Below are 12,380 nucleotides of genomic sequence, written 5' to 3'. Positions count from 1 at the left end.
GCGGAACAAGACATGCGTGTAGGCATTTTTTTAAGTTCTACCTTCGATTTTTATCAATTTCTCCACAGTTTTTGCGACATAATTGTTGGACATTTCCCTCGCTCTTCCTCTTCCTCTAATTTGATGTTGACAAGATGTTGTAGAAGATGCCGGGATAGGCTTATAAGACGTTCACAAACTGCCACAAGGAGTTCGTTTTAGACGCTACGAGGCGCTGTTGTTTGATCGCGCACGATTCTAAACGAAGTTGCTTCACTCGTTTGGCCTTCACGGTTAGAGTTCGACTGATAAAGGTGTCAAATTTTGGTTGCTGACTTAGCCAAAACCTCATAAGCTCATGACCATGAAAAATAGATTTTTCATAACCTGTTTTTAATATGAACGTTATGCAAACTTTTGAACATTTGCGTATGATAGTGTAATACCCAATTTTTTCAATCTTCAACCACATACGAGAAGAAGGTGCCTGATAGGAATCGAAAGACATTCAATCGTTTTTATCGTGGAAGAAACTCGTCTTATAAGGTACTCGTTTTAGGAGGTTTAATACGCCTTATTCATCCTTCCAGGAAAGGTTGTCGGGGATTAATCGTGGCACTAACATTAAAGTACCAGCATTAATGCTCGGAGTCTTTGCTCTTTGCCAAACCGGTACAGCTTCTCGAGAAATTTTACCAAAGATTAGCGGAGAAGGCTTCCCAAGGACATCTGAGCGGTGCACATTTCTTCCACTGCATTATCCACAGTCCGTCCGGTGTGGCATTGCAGCTGCATTTAGTGCTGATCCTAGAAGAAACGGAACAACACACGTGGCCTAGAACAATTGCAACCTTTTGAGAGCTTCTAGGAGGTTTTATCTGTTAAGGGCTGCGTATTTGTTTGTACAATAATTCATCCGTTATTTAATCACATCAGCAAAATAATCAGTAAAAATAATTACTGATTTTTTTTCTTCTAAATTTAAGCCAAAAATGCTAGAAGCATTAACAAGACATAATTCTTGTTTATTGTATTTATTAATTGGATTTTTGATTAGAATAGTGATTCATTTGTTTAACGAACTTTGTTATTATTACTTTGATTATTATATTTTTATCTAGTGATTAGTTACCTACTCAACCAATCTCCATATATGTCTTTTGTACGGTCTGGTAGTACAGTCGTCAACTCGTACGACTAACAACATGAACGTCATGGGTTCAAGCCCCGAATAGTCCGTGCGTGCGAATAGTCCCCGAATAGTCCCCATACGTAGGACTGACTATCCTGCTATGGTAACAATAAGTCACTGAAAGCCGAGTCCACTTTACTTACTTAGTGGGTACAAGGCAGGCCTTGACCGACAACGGTTGTTGAGTCAAAAGAAGAAGAAGAATCACTTTCATCACTTTCCTACACGTTTCCTCTTGCACTGACAACCATTATTTAACACGTGCTTATCGGAATACGAAGCACGCGTATAATGCACCAAGTGCAGTTTAGTTTAACTGTATGCTTCAAAACACACAAAAACCTTCGAATCTTCCTATTTCTCCCTTCAGACCACCTGTTGATGGACAGCAGCATCCGAGCACGTCGTAGCAAGAACGTTAATTGCATTCGCACCGTGCCACGCGCACGCAAATCACATGGCAGCATTGTGTAGCAGGTAGGTCATGCGACGTCATTCCGGGGTACGCCCACAGGAAAAGACCATTGATAAGGGTAAAGGTTAGCAAAAACACAACAAACAAACCGTCCTTTCGTTGGTTCGTTTTTCCACTAAACATTGCAGCGATTTTTCACAACGCCACGTGCTCTTCGTCTCTGTCGTCACCGCCGTTGAGCTGCAGTGCGCAGTAGCTCGAAAAAAATGGTGGTGTAATTTTCGATTTTCCATGACGTAACTAAGGCTAAGGCTTTCGAGGGGATATTTCCACCCTTTCCCGTACCGATGGGCGAATGGAGACAAAGGAATTGGAGGGAAAGTTTGATTGCGTCATCGTTTTTCAAAGGAAAAACCGGGACGCAGCCGAACACTCATACGGCACTTGGTTGGACACGATGGTGGAGAGAATCGTTGGCGATGATGATTCATCGACAAATGGTTGCAGGTGGACAAATGGTTGCAAAACCAAGTAGAATGGGCCTTGGAGAAGTTGCTTCTGCAAACAAAAGGACATGAATGAGTCACCAACGCATGGAACACGTGGAAAATTCAACAGTTCAGCAGCAGCCCATTCTTCTTGCGTTGTGTTATGTGCTCACAGTATGTGGAAAACAGTGGCGCCATCTATAACCCCTCAGACACAAACCATTCGCCCAAAGGAAACGACTCACTCCGTCACTCGATCCACTGTCATAAACCGATTGTGGCTTGGTCAAAGGTAGACGAAGTGTTTGGTGTGAAGTGGGAGAGGGAGGGAGACACCCCTCGAAACGAGCACTGTAAGCGAGTAAAGGACGGCTAGAGAAAATGAGCGAGATGCAGCAATGTTCGAACGTCAAAACCCCTCACCATGTTGTACGGGGGTAGTCGAAACACACATACTTTCACATGAAAATTCCACACACACACACACACACACTCGCAGCAGCAACGAGAAGAAGAAGAAGAAGAAGAGATAGAAGATTTTCCACTTTCGGGTGCGTGCGTCGTGCGAGCAGTGTGTGAAAATCGTGTTCGAAATCTTCCCGTGTGCGGAAACGGTTGTGGTTTGCGTCCGTCGTCTCGTGCTCTCCAGGCTCGTGTTGTGCAGCCGCCCCTCCCCATCGCCCCCATTCTTTCCATCTACAGAAAGCAAGCAATTGTGCAAGCGATTGGGAAAGAAAAATCGGTCCCCCGGAAGTGTTGCTCGGCACGAAATTTTCACGCAAAAAAGGTGTGTGTGTGTGTGTGCGGGTTTTGTGATTTTGTCTTTGGTGAATAGTGTGCTCCGTCGCCGTTTCTCTGTACGCCAACGAGGCAGCAGACCCCAGGGGTTATGGGCAAGATTTTTACGCCATTCTCGTGCAAGAATTTCTAAGGTGCCCTGGGACACACATTCCTACTTCTTTCCCAAGGAAATTGTACGTGAAAGTAGGCGCAGAAAAGAGAACGTCAAGATAGGCCAACCGATTTTTCAGCACGGTAGCTGCTAGTAGGGAAAGTAGTCACTTTATTGCCGCCATTGTCAAAACCTCGTTCGTAGGCCAAAGTCTCTGGGTTCATCAATTCTGAGGATGAAAAAAAACGTTTATGTGTGTGTGCGACACCATTTGTCCTTTTTTGGGATTTTCAGGGATATTCCACCATTCATTTTTCCGTTTTTTTTGTCTCCTCCAATCCAAGTAGGTGTCTCTCACTGGCCAAAGAAAGAGAAGGTTTGGAAGGTGGAATATGGAGGGGGCAAGAGGCAGGGGGAGGTTGTCTTCCGAAGAAGTTTCAGCGTGTTTCAGTGTGTGCCAGTGTGTGTGTGCGTAAAGGTCTCGCCTTGCGTCTGATTTCGTCTGGGCGTGTGTGTGCGCGCGTGTGAGGTTTCCCTTTGTCTCACCGCACATACCACCGCGCACACTGCTTCTCCATCTGATTGGATGTAGTGCGTGAAAGAGAGAGTGAGTGAGAGAGAGAGAGAGAGAGAGAGAGAGCGCGAGAGTGAGTGAGAGGGAGAGACAGAAAAAAGGAAAAGGATAGAAGCAACGGCATCGCTATAGACATCTGCGCTGTCTAGCACACACACACACACACACACACACACACAGAGCATGACAACGCGTACAATCCTGTCGTGCAGAGTCAGTCAGTCAGTTCACGAGTGTGCCCAGAGTGTGTAATAGAGAGAGTACAGCCCGAGAGTTTTTTTTTTGGGAATTTTTCCAAATTTTCCCCCTCAATCACCTGAAGAAAAATTGCGCTCGCGCGCCTCTGTGTATGTGTGTGTGTGTTTGTATTTTAGGAGTGTGCATCTATTATATTTTTGCGTCGTCTTTTTTTCCGTGAATGTTCACAGGAGCACGACAGCGTCGCCAAAGGTTTTGCGAAGATCCTCCACTCCTGTGCCGCTGCTAGTCGGTGGTGAAATTAGAAAGGGAAAAGGAAAGGAAGAAGTTAAGCGCCATACTCCTCCGTGCCTCTCGCGCAGCTGGTGGTGTCCAAAACGTGTGCGTGCGTGTGTGAGTGTGTGTGTCTGTGCGCCGACACTTTGCAATAGAGAGAGAGAGAGAGAAGTTGGTGAAAGTGGTGCTGTGTGTTAGATCGGGCAAAATTGCGAAACACGGGAAAGAAAAGCGTGTCGCCGTGTCCGCCAGCGTGTGACAGTGCGTGTGTGTGTGTGCGCGTTAACAAGGTGTGTTGTTAAGGACGGCGGCTTAGCTCGTCCCCGTGCCGTTCTGATCGGTCCTGTGTAAGGTGTGGTGGCCATTTAGCTAAAGTGCGCCTTCCCCCCGGTATCCCCCGACCAGCACCAACAAGGACGACACGTGCGTGCGTGCGTGTGTGTGTGTGGGTTCTTTCGACGTCAGCTCACGCGGTTCCATCCCGTTGCAATCGCTAATTCAATGTGTATGGCTTTAGTGGTGAGTATCAGTCTCTCTCTCCCTCCTGCTATGTCTACTATGTTTAATGTCCTTGTGTGAAAACGTTTACCCAAAAAAAATGAAGGCCCTCATTTACCCTAAAACGCAGCTTACTTCGATTGCACGTACAGAAACTGCTAGAAAATTCCGACAGTCTCCGGGTCCACAAACACACCGACAGAGAGGCAGGCAGACAGGCAGCAGAAGCGGTTCCGCGGCGGTGCGGCAGTCCGAATTGGACGTGATAATGTGTTCCCCGGCGCCATATCACCCCCGCCGAAACATCCACTACCATCACCACCCCTCCATTGGCGGTTGCATATTTTGCACGCAGCGCGCAAAGTTGTGTTTAAACCTTTTTTTTTCGTCTGTGTGATGCTCGCGTACGATTCAATCCGTGATAAGAATAAGTGTGTGTGTTTAGTCGTTTAAGGTTTGCTTTTTGGGAGGGGTGGCACGCTGAACGTGTTCGTGTAAAACGGTCTTCTTCTTGTTCTTATTGGACCGGGTTTCTTCCTCCATTCGAACCCATAATCAATGGCAATCGAACTCTGCCTCCCCCCCCCTTTTTTTCTGCCACCGGTTCGCGGTCACGATGGGCGCAAGTGATGACGATGATTGGTTGTGGTGGTGGTGGTGGTGTTTGGTTGTGTTGTGGTGTTGGTGTTCGTGCTGAATCTCGAAATCAATGGGAATTGACTTTAATTCCAGTTTCAGTTTTTTTTGTTTGTTCTGGGTTGGGTGTTGGGCGGTTGAGGGTGTTGTCACATGCTTCCCATCCACAGCGCGTTGCCGCCAGTGATCGTTTTTTGAATGGTTATCACCTCCCCCTTGTATCCATGGGAAACTACGACGAACGTTGGACGATTGTACTTTGCTCATGCTGTGCAGTAGAGGAATTGTTTCGGTAAATGGGAAAATTGAACCGATTTTTATCTATTTTTGTGACATTTTTTAGACTTAAAAGTACATCAAAATTACGTCTTTGGACCCGTCGTAATGTTGATCAAATGTGTGATTCTTTTTTGTCTGAAATTGTTGTCCTATTTATTGCAAAAAACCGACACTAATGTTGGTAAAAGTAATAAAAGTGGAACTTTGTAATTCAAGATATATTTTTTACTAATTATAATTATATGCAACGACATTTAAAAAAATACTCAATCTACATTGATAAAATCACAATATCTCGATGATATGATAACATATCTCTGTAAAGTTCAGTAAAGTATAATTTGCTCCTAGATTTCTGACAAGAGACAGGCATTATTGCACATTAATTTATCACAGCATTTAGATGGACAATCCACAGGTTGTAATTGATATGAGCTGGTAATGCGGAAAATGAAGTTTTCGTCGATTCCGGCTAGCTTCAAAGTTTTATGGAATCAATTACGGCTAGTTTCGAAGTTTTCTGGAATCGATTCCGGATAGTAGGTTCCGGTATCAGTTTCCAGAATCGATTCCGGGATCGGCTCCAGAATGGACTCCAGAATTGAAATCGGTTTCGAAATCGAAATGGGCTCCGAAATCTAAATCGGTTCCGGAATCGAAATCGACTCAGGAATCAGAATTGGCTCCTAAATCAGAATTGGCTCCTAAATCAGAATTGGCTCCTAAATCAGAATTGGCTCCTAAATCAGAATCGGCTTCGCAATCGGAATCAGTTTCGGCATCTCCATAAGAATAGACGATTGGATTACGATTGAACCATAAGAATTATGCTAGGCATTAAAGCCAGCAAATAATCAAAATTTACTTGTAAACGATTCATTTTCATAGAGATTCCCGGACTGATTTCACTTCTGGAACTTCTTATTTCAATTCAACTTATTCTAATTCCGGAGCAAATTCTAATTCTGGAGTCAATTCTAATTCCGATTTCGAGCTCGCACCACTAATATGAACGCAAATACTAAAGTACAGCCTTACATTTTTGTTGCTGTTTGTGTTGCAAAAGAATTGTCAGATCTTTTTTTTGGGAAATTACTAAAAAAATCATTTTCGCGATCTCACACGATCATTCCTAAGGCTGAGGGATCTTCAAAGTCTTCAGTATACCGTCCGCATTGGCACAAAGTATGTTTACTAAAAGGTAATAATAAACAACCTTTTAGTAAACATACAATACCTCCAATTCTGATTTTAAAAGAAGCGAGGTTTTATACATACAAACATACAATACCTCCAATTCTGATTTTAAAAGAAGCGAGGTTTTATAATTCTTAGAATAATAAATAGAAAATATCTTCACAAGCTCTCAAGAGTGATCCGCAAGGCGCTGTTTGGAGATTGGCACCTGATCGATCTGCTGATATGCAGGAGACATGCCTGTATGTTTTGCGCATCCTCATTTTTATGAAACCTTTATCATCTGTTACTTAATTACTAATGACTAATATCGGTATCTTTCTGGCTCGTTTACTAAAATTCAAAATTACCTTCAATACAAGTCTACTAAGAGATACAAAATGGTTATCGTTAATCGTTTCTAACAAGATTCCTGTTCGCACAAATTTAAAGCCACAAATGAAACACTTTTATAACTGATAACTGATAAGTCGGCGATGAGCTCGTAATAGGCCAACTAGAGTTCGATTCTGGTTAGAATGCCAAATAAAAAAAAATGTCATTATTTGTGACCTCAATTATTTTAGTTATTTCATATTAAAATCAGAAAGTTCTATTTCTGTAAAATAATTCCTCAGTAAAGCCAAACAAAATGCACGCGCACTGTTGCTCTTCTATTGGTGGAATACACCTGCGTCTCGCTGTAACGATTGACCATCATCATCATAACCATCCTCATGGCCGCCTCTCTTTGCCTGTTGTGACGCAAACTCCCCCAAAAAAGCCTCCCCTTCCAAATTGTCACGAAACCGCGTCGTTCAACCCCTGTCGTTCCGGTGTTTCGGGGATTCTTGACGCGGATGAAAGGCAGAAGAGGGGGAGGCATGTGCTCGTATAAATTCATAATAAGCTCCGAGTGGGTGTGTCTCGCCCCATACGTCTGGACGTTTGGACCAGCTCCACTCCAATTGCCGCGCATTCCTTGCCACGGAACATCATCCTCCTTCTCCTCCCGGTCTCCCAGACCAGTTCACTGAAGCATTCCGCACAATGTTTCGCCCAACGTAGAATTATTGCTCTTTTGGCGGGGGGATGTTTGTGGTTGCGCGTGAACCATTTGAGCAACACACACACACACACGCGCGTTCGCTCTGTTGCCAACCCGGTTACAGACTGTGAAAATCCCACTCTCGTGTGTCGGTGTGTCCAGGAACGCAGTAGACTGTGACTGTGCTTGATGTGAGGAAGCCCCCCCCGGTTTGCTTTACCAGCTGGAAAAGCGGTGTAGGGAAAACACAACGCCAGATTTGATTATGACACATTCGTGAGGGGAGGGAAACCGTTCCAATCACGTTCAATTTCCCTTTTAAGTGGTTAAATTTCCCGAAACGGAATGGTTTACCCGAGAGGAGGAACTCCTCCAGCTAGCGGCGAACTCTCTCCTTCGACCATGGGCGTTGTTGGGATTATCGATCCTTCCCTGTTGCTTGTACGGACTACCGTTGTGAGTTCGAGAAAGAGAGAGAGAGAGAGATAGAAGATGGAAGGACCTTCGAAGAGGAATTGGGGATGTAAAGAGGGCAAAGAAGTGCAGGGTTACTTAAGGTTGGTTCGTTGTAACTCCGCGACGGGCGAAACAAATCTGTTATTCAGGGAGTTATTTTTGGGAACACAAATTACAGGCTATAAAAGCCGTTGAACTCTTTCTTGACCTTTTTGATAAAGGGGGGGGGGGGGATCAGCTTAAAAAGTTGGAGCTTATTTTCATGAAATCTATAATCAATCTGTTTTTATCCAGTTTGCCATTAAAATCGTAGCTAACACACTAGAACCACACCAGAAGTTGTGGCAAATCCACTGAAAAGCACTCAACTCCTCAACTTTTACACCAAGAACAAAGAGAGCCCCCCGCATCGCGAAGAGAAACGCGAAACGCTTGTCCCCCTTTCTGGAGCAGCCGAGCGGGGGCAAAGGGCAAGCAAACGAGGGGGGGGGGGCAAAACTATCGTACCGTGTCCTAGATTTGTGGAGCAGAAAATTCCTGGCCACCGCACCTCACAGTTTGCACGGTGCAGACCTCTCCATGGTCTCTGTCTCTCTCTCTCTCTCTCTCTCTCTCTCTCTCTCTCTCTCTCTCTCTCTCTCTCTCTCTGTCTCTGTCCTCGTTTCTGCAACCACGGAAGGAGGAGGAGAAGGGCCCTGGTGGATCGAATTTCCAACTTATCCAACCCACACCCGGTCCGCCGTCAGTTGTGGGTTTCTTTCTCTATCTTTCTCAAGAATTCAACCGCGAAAATTCGAAACGGGTGGGGAAGTGGGTGGTGTATGGTGTGGCGCTGATGTTGTTGCGGTAGGGTAGGGATGATGAGTTCGGCGAGATCTCAGGCACGGGGTTTTTTTAAGGGAAGGATAATGTTTGACGATTGTGGCTTCTACGTTGCCTAGGGTAACTCGCTTCCATCGACCGTTTTGTCCCTCCCTCCTTTATCTTTTTGAACTGTTCACAGCTCGCTTTGATTGCTTTGAAGTTGGGTTTGCAAAACAGCATTTTGCGATATCAATTATGAATTCATTTCAACTCGTTCCGATGTTTTGTTCCTTTTTTGTTTTTGCTTTATATTTTTTGTATATCATTATTTTTTGTCGATTTTATCAATGTATTATCTCCATACTTGATATTTATAATATTTATTGTAAATATAAATCATTTAACTATATGCTGTCCATACTTCTTGTTGAATTTAGCAATTTTGTTTGACATTTTTGCGTCCTTACAAACTTCAAACTTTTTATGCTCTGCACCAAATGAAACAAAATAGGCTCCGGACACGCAACAGTCTTTCGAAATGATAAACTATTATCACCGATTTAAAGTTGCAATCAACTTCCATATTCAACCGTTATTTATACACGGACACACAAGCAAACCAGCGCGCGCTGTGGTTGAGTTTGTTTACACTGGATAAACAATCGGTGCTTTTGGTGTGATAGCATTTTATGCTATTTTACCCCGGTCAGCATAAAAATATCATTCGCCAAGGACATTCTCACACATCAAACAGATGATGGCGTGACCAAACAGTATGCGACCATAAATAACTCTATTGCTCTCTCGCCAAGTCTTGCGGATTGATCAAATGCAATTGTGTCTTCGCGCGATATTGTCTCGTTCGTGTCATCGAGTTTGTTTTATTAGCTCGATAAAGAAGGATTGTTACAGAGGTTCTGGTGGTTTTATCCATTTTTACCATGCTTAGGAAGGCTTCCCCTAGTAATGCTTTGCAAAGGCAATGCGTTAAAATGTTCATCAAAAATTGATTAAAATGTTCTCATGCTCGAAAAAAAAACTCCGAACCGGTTTCTCGCAATCCTCGAACGGAACCGATCCAGACGGTGTTCTTTTCCCTATTTCCCTCTTAGTTCGGGCAGGGCTTCGGTTGGTACACGGTTGAAGTGTTTTCCCTTCCTTTTTTGTCCCTTTATTTGTGTCACGTTCCTCTTTTCACACCCGCTGCACGCATGTCTTGCTGCTGCTGCTGCTGCTCATCGTGGCTTCCCTTTTAACACTCCTATTCTCTCTTATTCCTGCATCGGGGGGGGACCTCTTTTTTGCCTCTTTTTTTAGTATGTTAAGGTTACAGCATTTTTTATCCGTCTAGACAAAATTTCCCGTCTCCTTCCGCCTGTCGATTTGCGGCCCGTTGCGCGTAGGTCATTCGGTGTTTGCGAGTTCTTCCCCCTGATTTTTCCCATTGAGAGGCTTTTTTTTTGCTGTTTTGGCTGCGAATGGGCTGTGGAAGGGCCGCTTTCGGTCGAATTTCAAATTCAGGAACTTTACCAAAATTTTGGCCAACGGGGCATAGTTGTGCTGTTGTGTGTTACCCTTGGCCGCTGAAAAGTATTGTATGCACACACACACATACACACACTGACTTTCAGACACTATTCAATTCCCCTTTTATTCCCCGAAAAACTGACAAAGCGCTTCGGCACCGGTCGACGATCCCTGAACCGGTTGGACAGCTACAGTGCGTGCCATAAAAGAAGCCGTACGCAGCGATGCGCTTTAAATATTTAATTGGAGAATTTTGATGTATTGTTTAATTTTTTTTACTCTGCATATTTCTTTACTAAAAGCGTTGGAAGAAAAACTTTGGCATAATTAATTGGTTTATGTGTTTCCTAAGCTAATATATTTCTTGTTTTACACAATTCATATTAATTTATATCGAACTACATATTAATTTACTAATAATTCTAATTGATATTACTCAATTTTAATCAATTCGAGTATCTACAGTCCAATTTTATATGATTAAAAAAAAAAATCGAGTGGAGATATTTTTATTGTTCTTTGATTTTTATCAATTGACCATTAGGGGTGTGGCTTTCAAAAGGTCCATTCTCAAAATCATTAATAATGTGTTTTACTAACACATTATAATTAAAATATCAAAAAACCTAAAAAACAAAAATTAACAAAAAAATCTAGTTAAAATAAGTGTCAATCAATACTTAAAAAGTGTTTTCTAATACAGGGGCCCTTCATGATTCTAGTCAGTTTTTTTGTATGGAGTTTGACAGTTGGAGGCAGAAATCATGTAAACACTCCATACAAAACCACACAAAAAACTAGCCTGCAATTTTCAGTCTAGATTATTCTAGCCACAAAGCTAGAATTAGATTCGAGCACCTGCTCGAAAACACGGTGTTGTTTACATTTACCCCAAGGTGCATTAAAGAGATCGCGTGGTGGAATCTAGAACCAAAGTGTATGTAGTCCAGGTGGTCTCATTGCATGTTTTTTTAAACCAAATTCGAATATCAGTTTTTAACAGAATGGGTGAAAACTTATGTTTTAACAATCTTTCTTGAGGCTTGATGAATACATGCGGTCCCCGAGATACACGGTACCTCTTATACGCGGATTCGGAGATACGCGGTTTTCTAAATTTGACAATTCTTAGAGCAAATTGTACTGATTTGACACATCAATTGCAAATTGCCAAAGAATTTCCGTTTTGATCGAATGTTAAAAACTGTTTCAAAAGGTTTAAAACAGTTATATTCAGTCAGAATCATATCAAATAATTCATAAAGTGACTAAAACCGCCCCCTACTTGCAAAATTACACGAAAATTTGTGATATTTTAGCTGGAAATCACGAGATTCGACTTACGCGGAAATTCGAGATACGCGGTTTTTTGCGGCCGTTTTCGGTCCCTATTAACCGTGTATCTCGGGGACCGCCTGTACTCAAAACACGCTTAAAATATTCATTCAGAATCAGAAGCGATAAAAATCAGCCTTCTAAATTTATACACCTTGAGATAAGCCTGTATAATATACCCACTTAGATAGCTGCTCGAAAACTGCTATACAATGCAAACAGCTGACAGGCTGAAATTTCAGCCTACGAACTTTAAACGGAAAGGACCTCATAATTTATAAATAATGCAAATTTTTGCAAATCCAATTTCCACTTATATGGTGGTTTTTTGTGTATTCCGTAGTATGATAAAGGATAACATAGTAAATAGTGTATAAATATGGTTGTTATTGTGATATGAAATCCAAAAATTTACAACCTACATGTCATATTGTAGTTAGACAATTGTTCGTTTGTCAGTTTTGGTATCAAGAAGAACCATTTTAAATTATAAAAAAAAACTGCAGTGTTTAAGAAAAACTTGAATTATCTATTTGCCAACGTGATGATTTATTTTTAGCAACAACTGTAATGTGGTCTAGGCAGAAACCACAATCAGGATTAAATT

The 12,380-nt window shown here is 42.6% G+C and overlaps 1 protein-coding gene across 3 annotated transcripts in view; it reads left to right on the top strand.

Annotated features, from left to right (window-relative positions):
* The first annotated feature begins 2,628 nt into the window (after nucleotides 1–2,628).
* The window catches only part of LOC120902720 (protein tyrosine phosphatase type IVA 1), a 42,936-nt gene continuing 33,184 nt past the window's right edge, over nucleotides 2,629–12,380 (top strand). The window contains exons 1-2 of one of the 3 annotated variants that reach the window (XM_040311702.1): nucleotides 2,629–2,861; nucleotides 3,969–4,533. The gene's annotated coding sequence lies outside the window, so the exon portion shown is untranslated. Of the gene's footprint in view, nucleotides 2,862–3,754; nucleotides 3,888–3,968; nucleotides 4,534–12,380 lie in introns of those variants that run through there. The other 2 variants (XM_040311700.1, XM_040311703.1) reach the window with 2 other exon arrangements.

Source organism: Anopheles arabiensis, chromosome 3, assembly GCF_016920715.1.
Source record: "Anopheles arabiensis isolate DONGOLA chromosome 3, AaraD3, whole genome shotgun sequence".
NCBI classification, from domain to species: domain Eukaryota; kingdom Metazoa; phylum Arthropoda; class Insecta; order Diptera; family Culicidae; genus Anopheles; species Anopheles arabiensis.
This window is presented reverse-complemented; position numbering and strand designations above follow the sequence as displayed.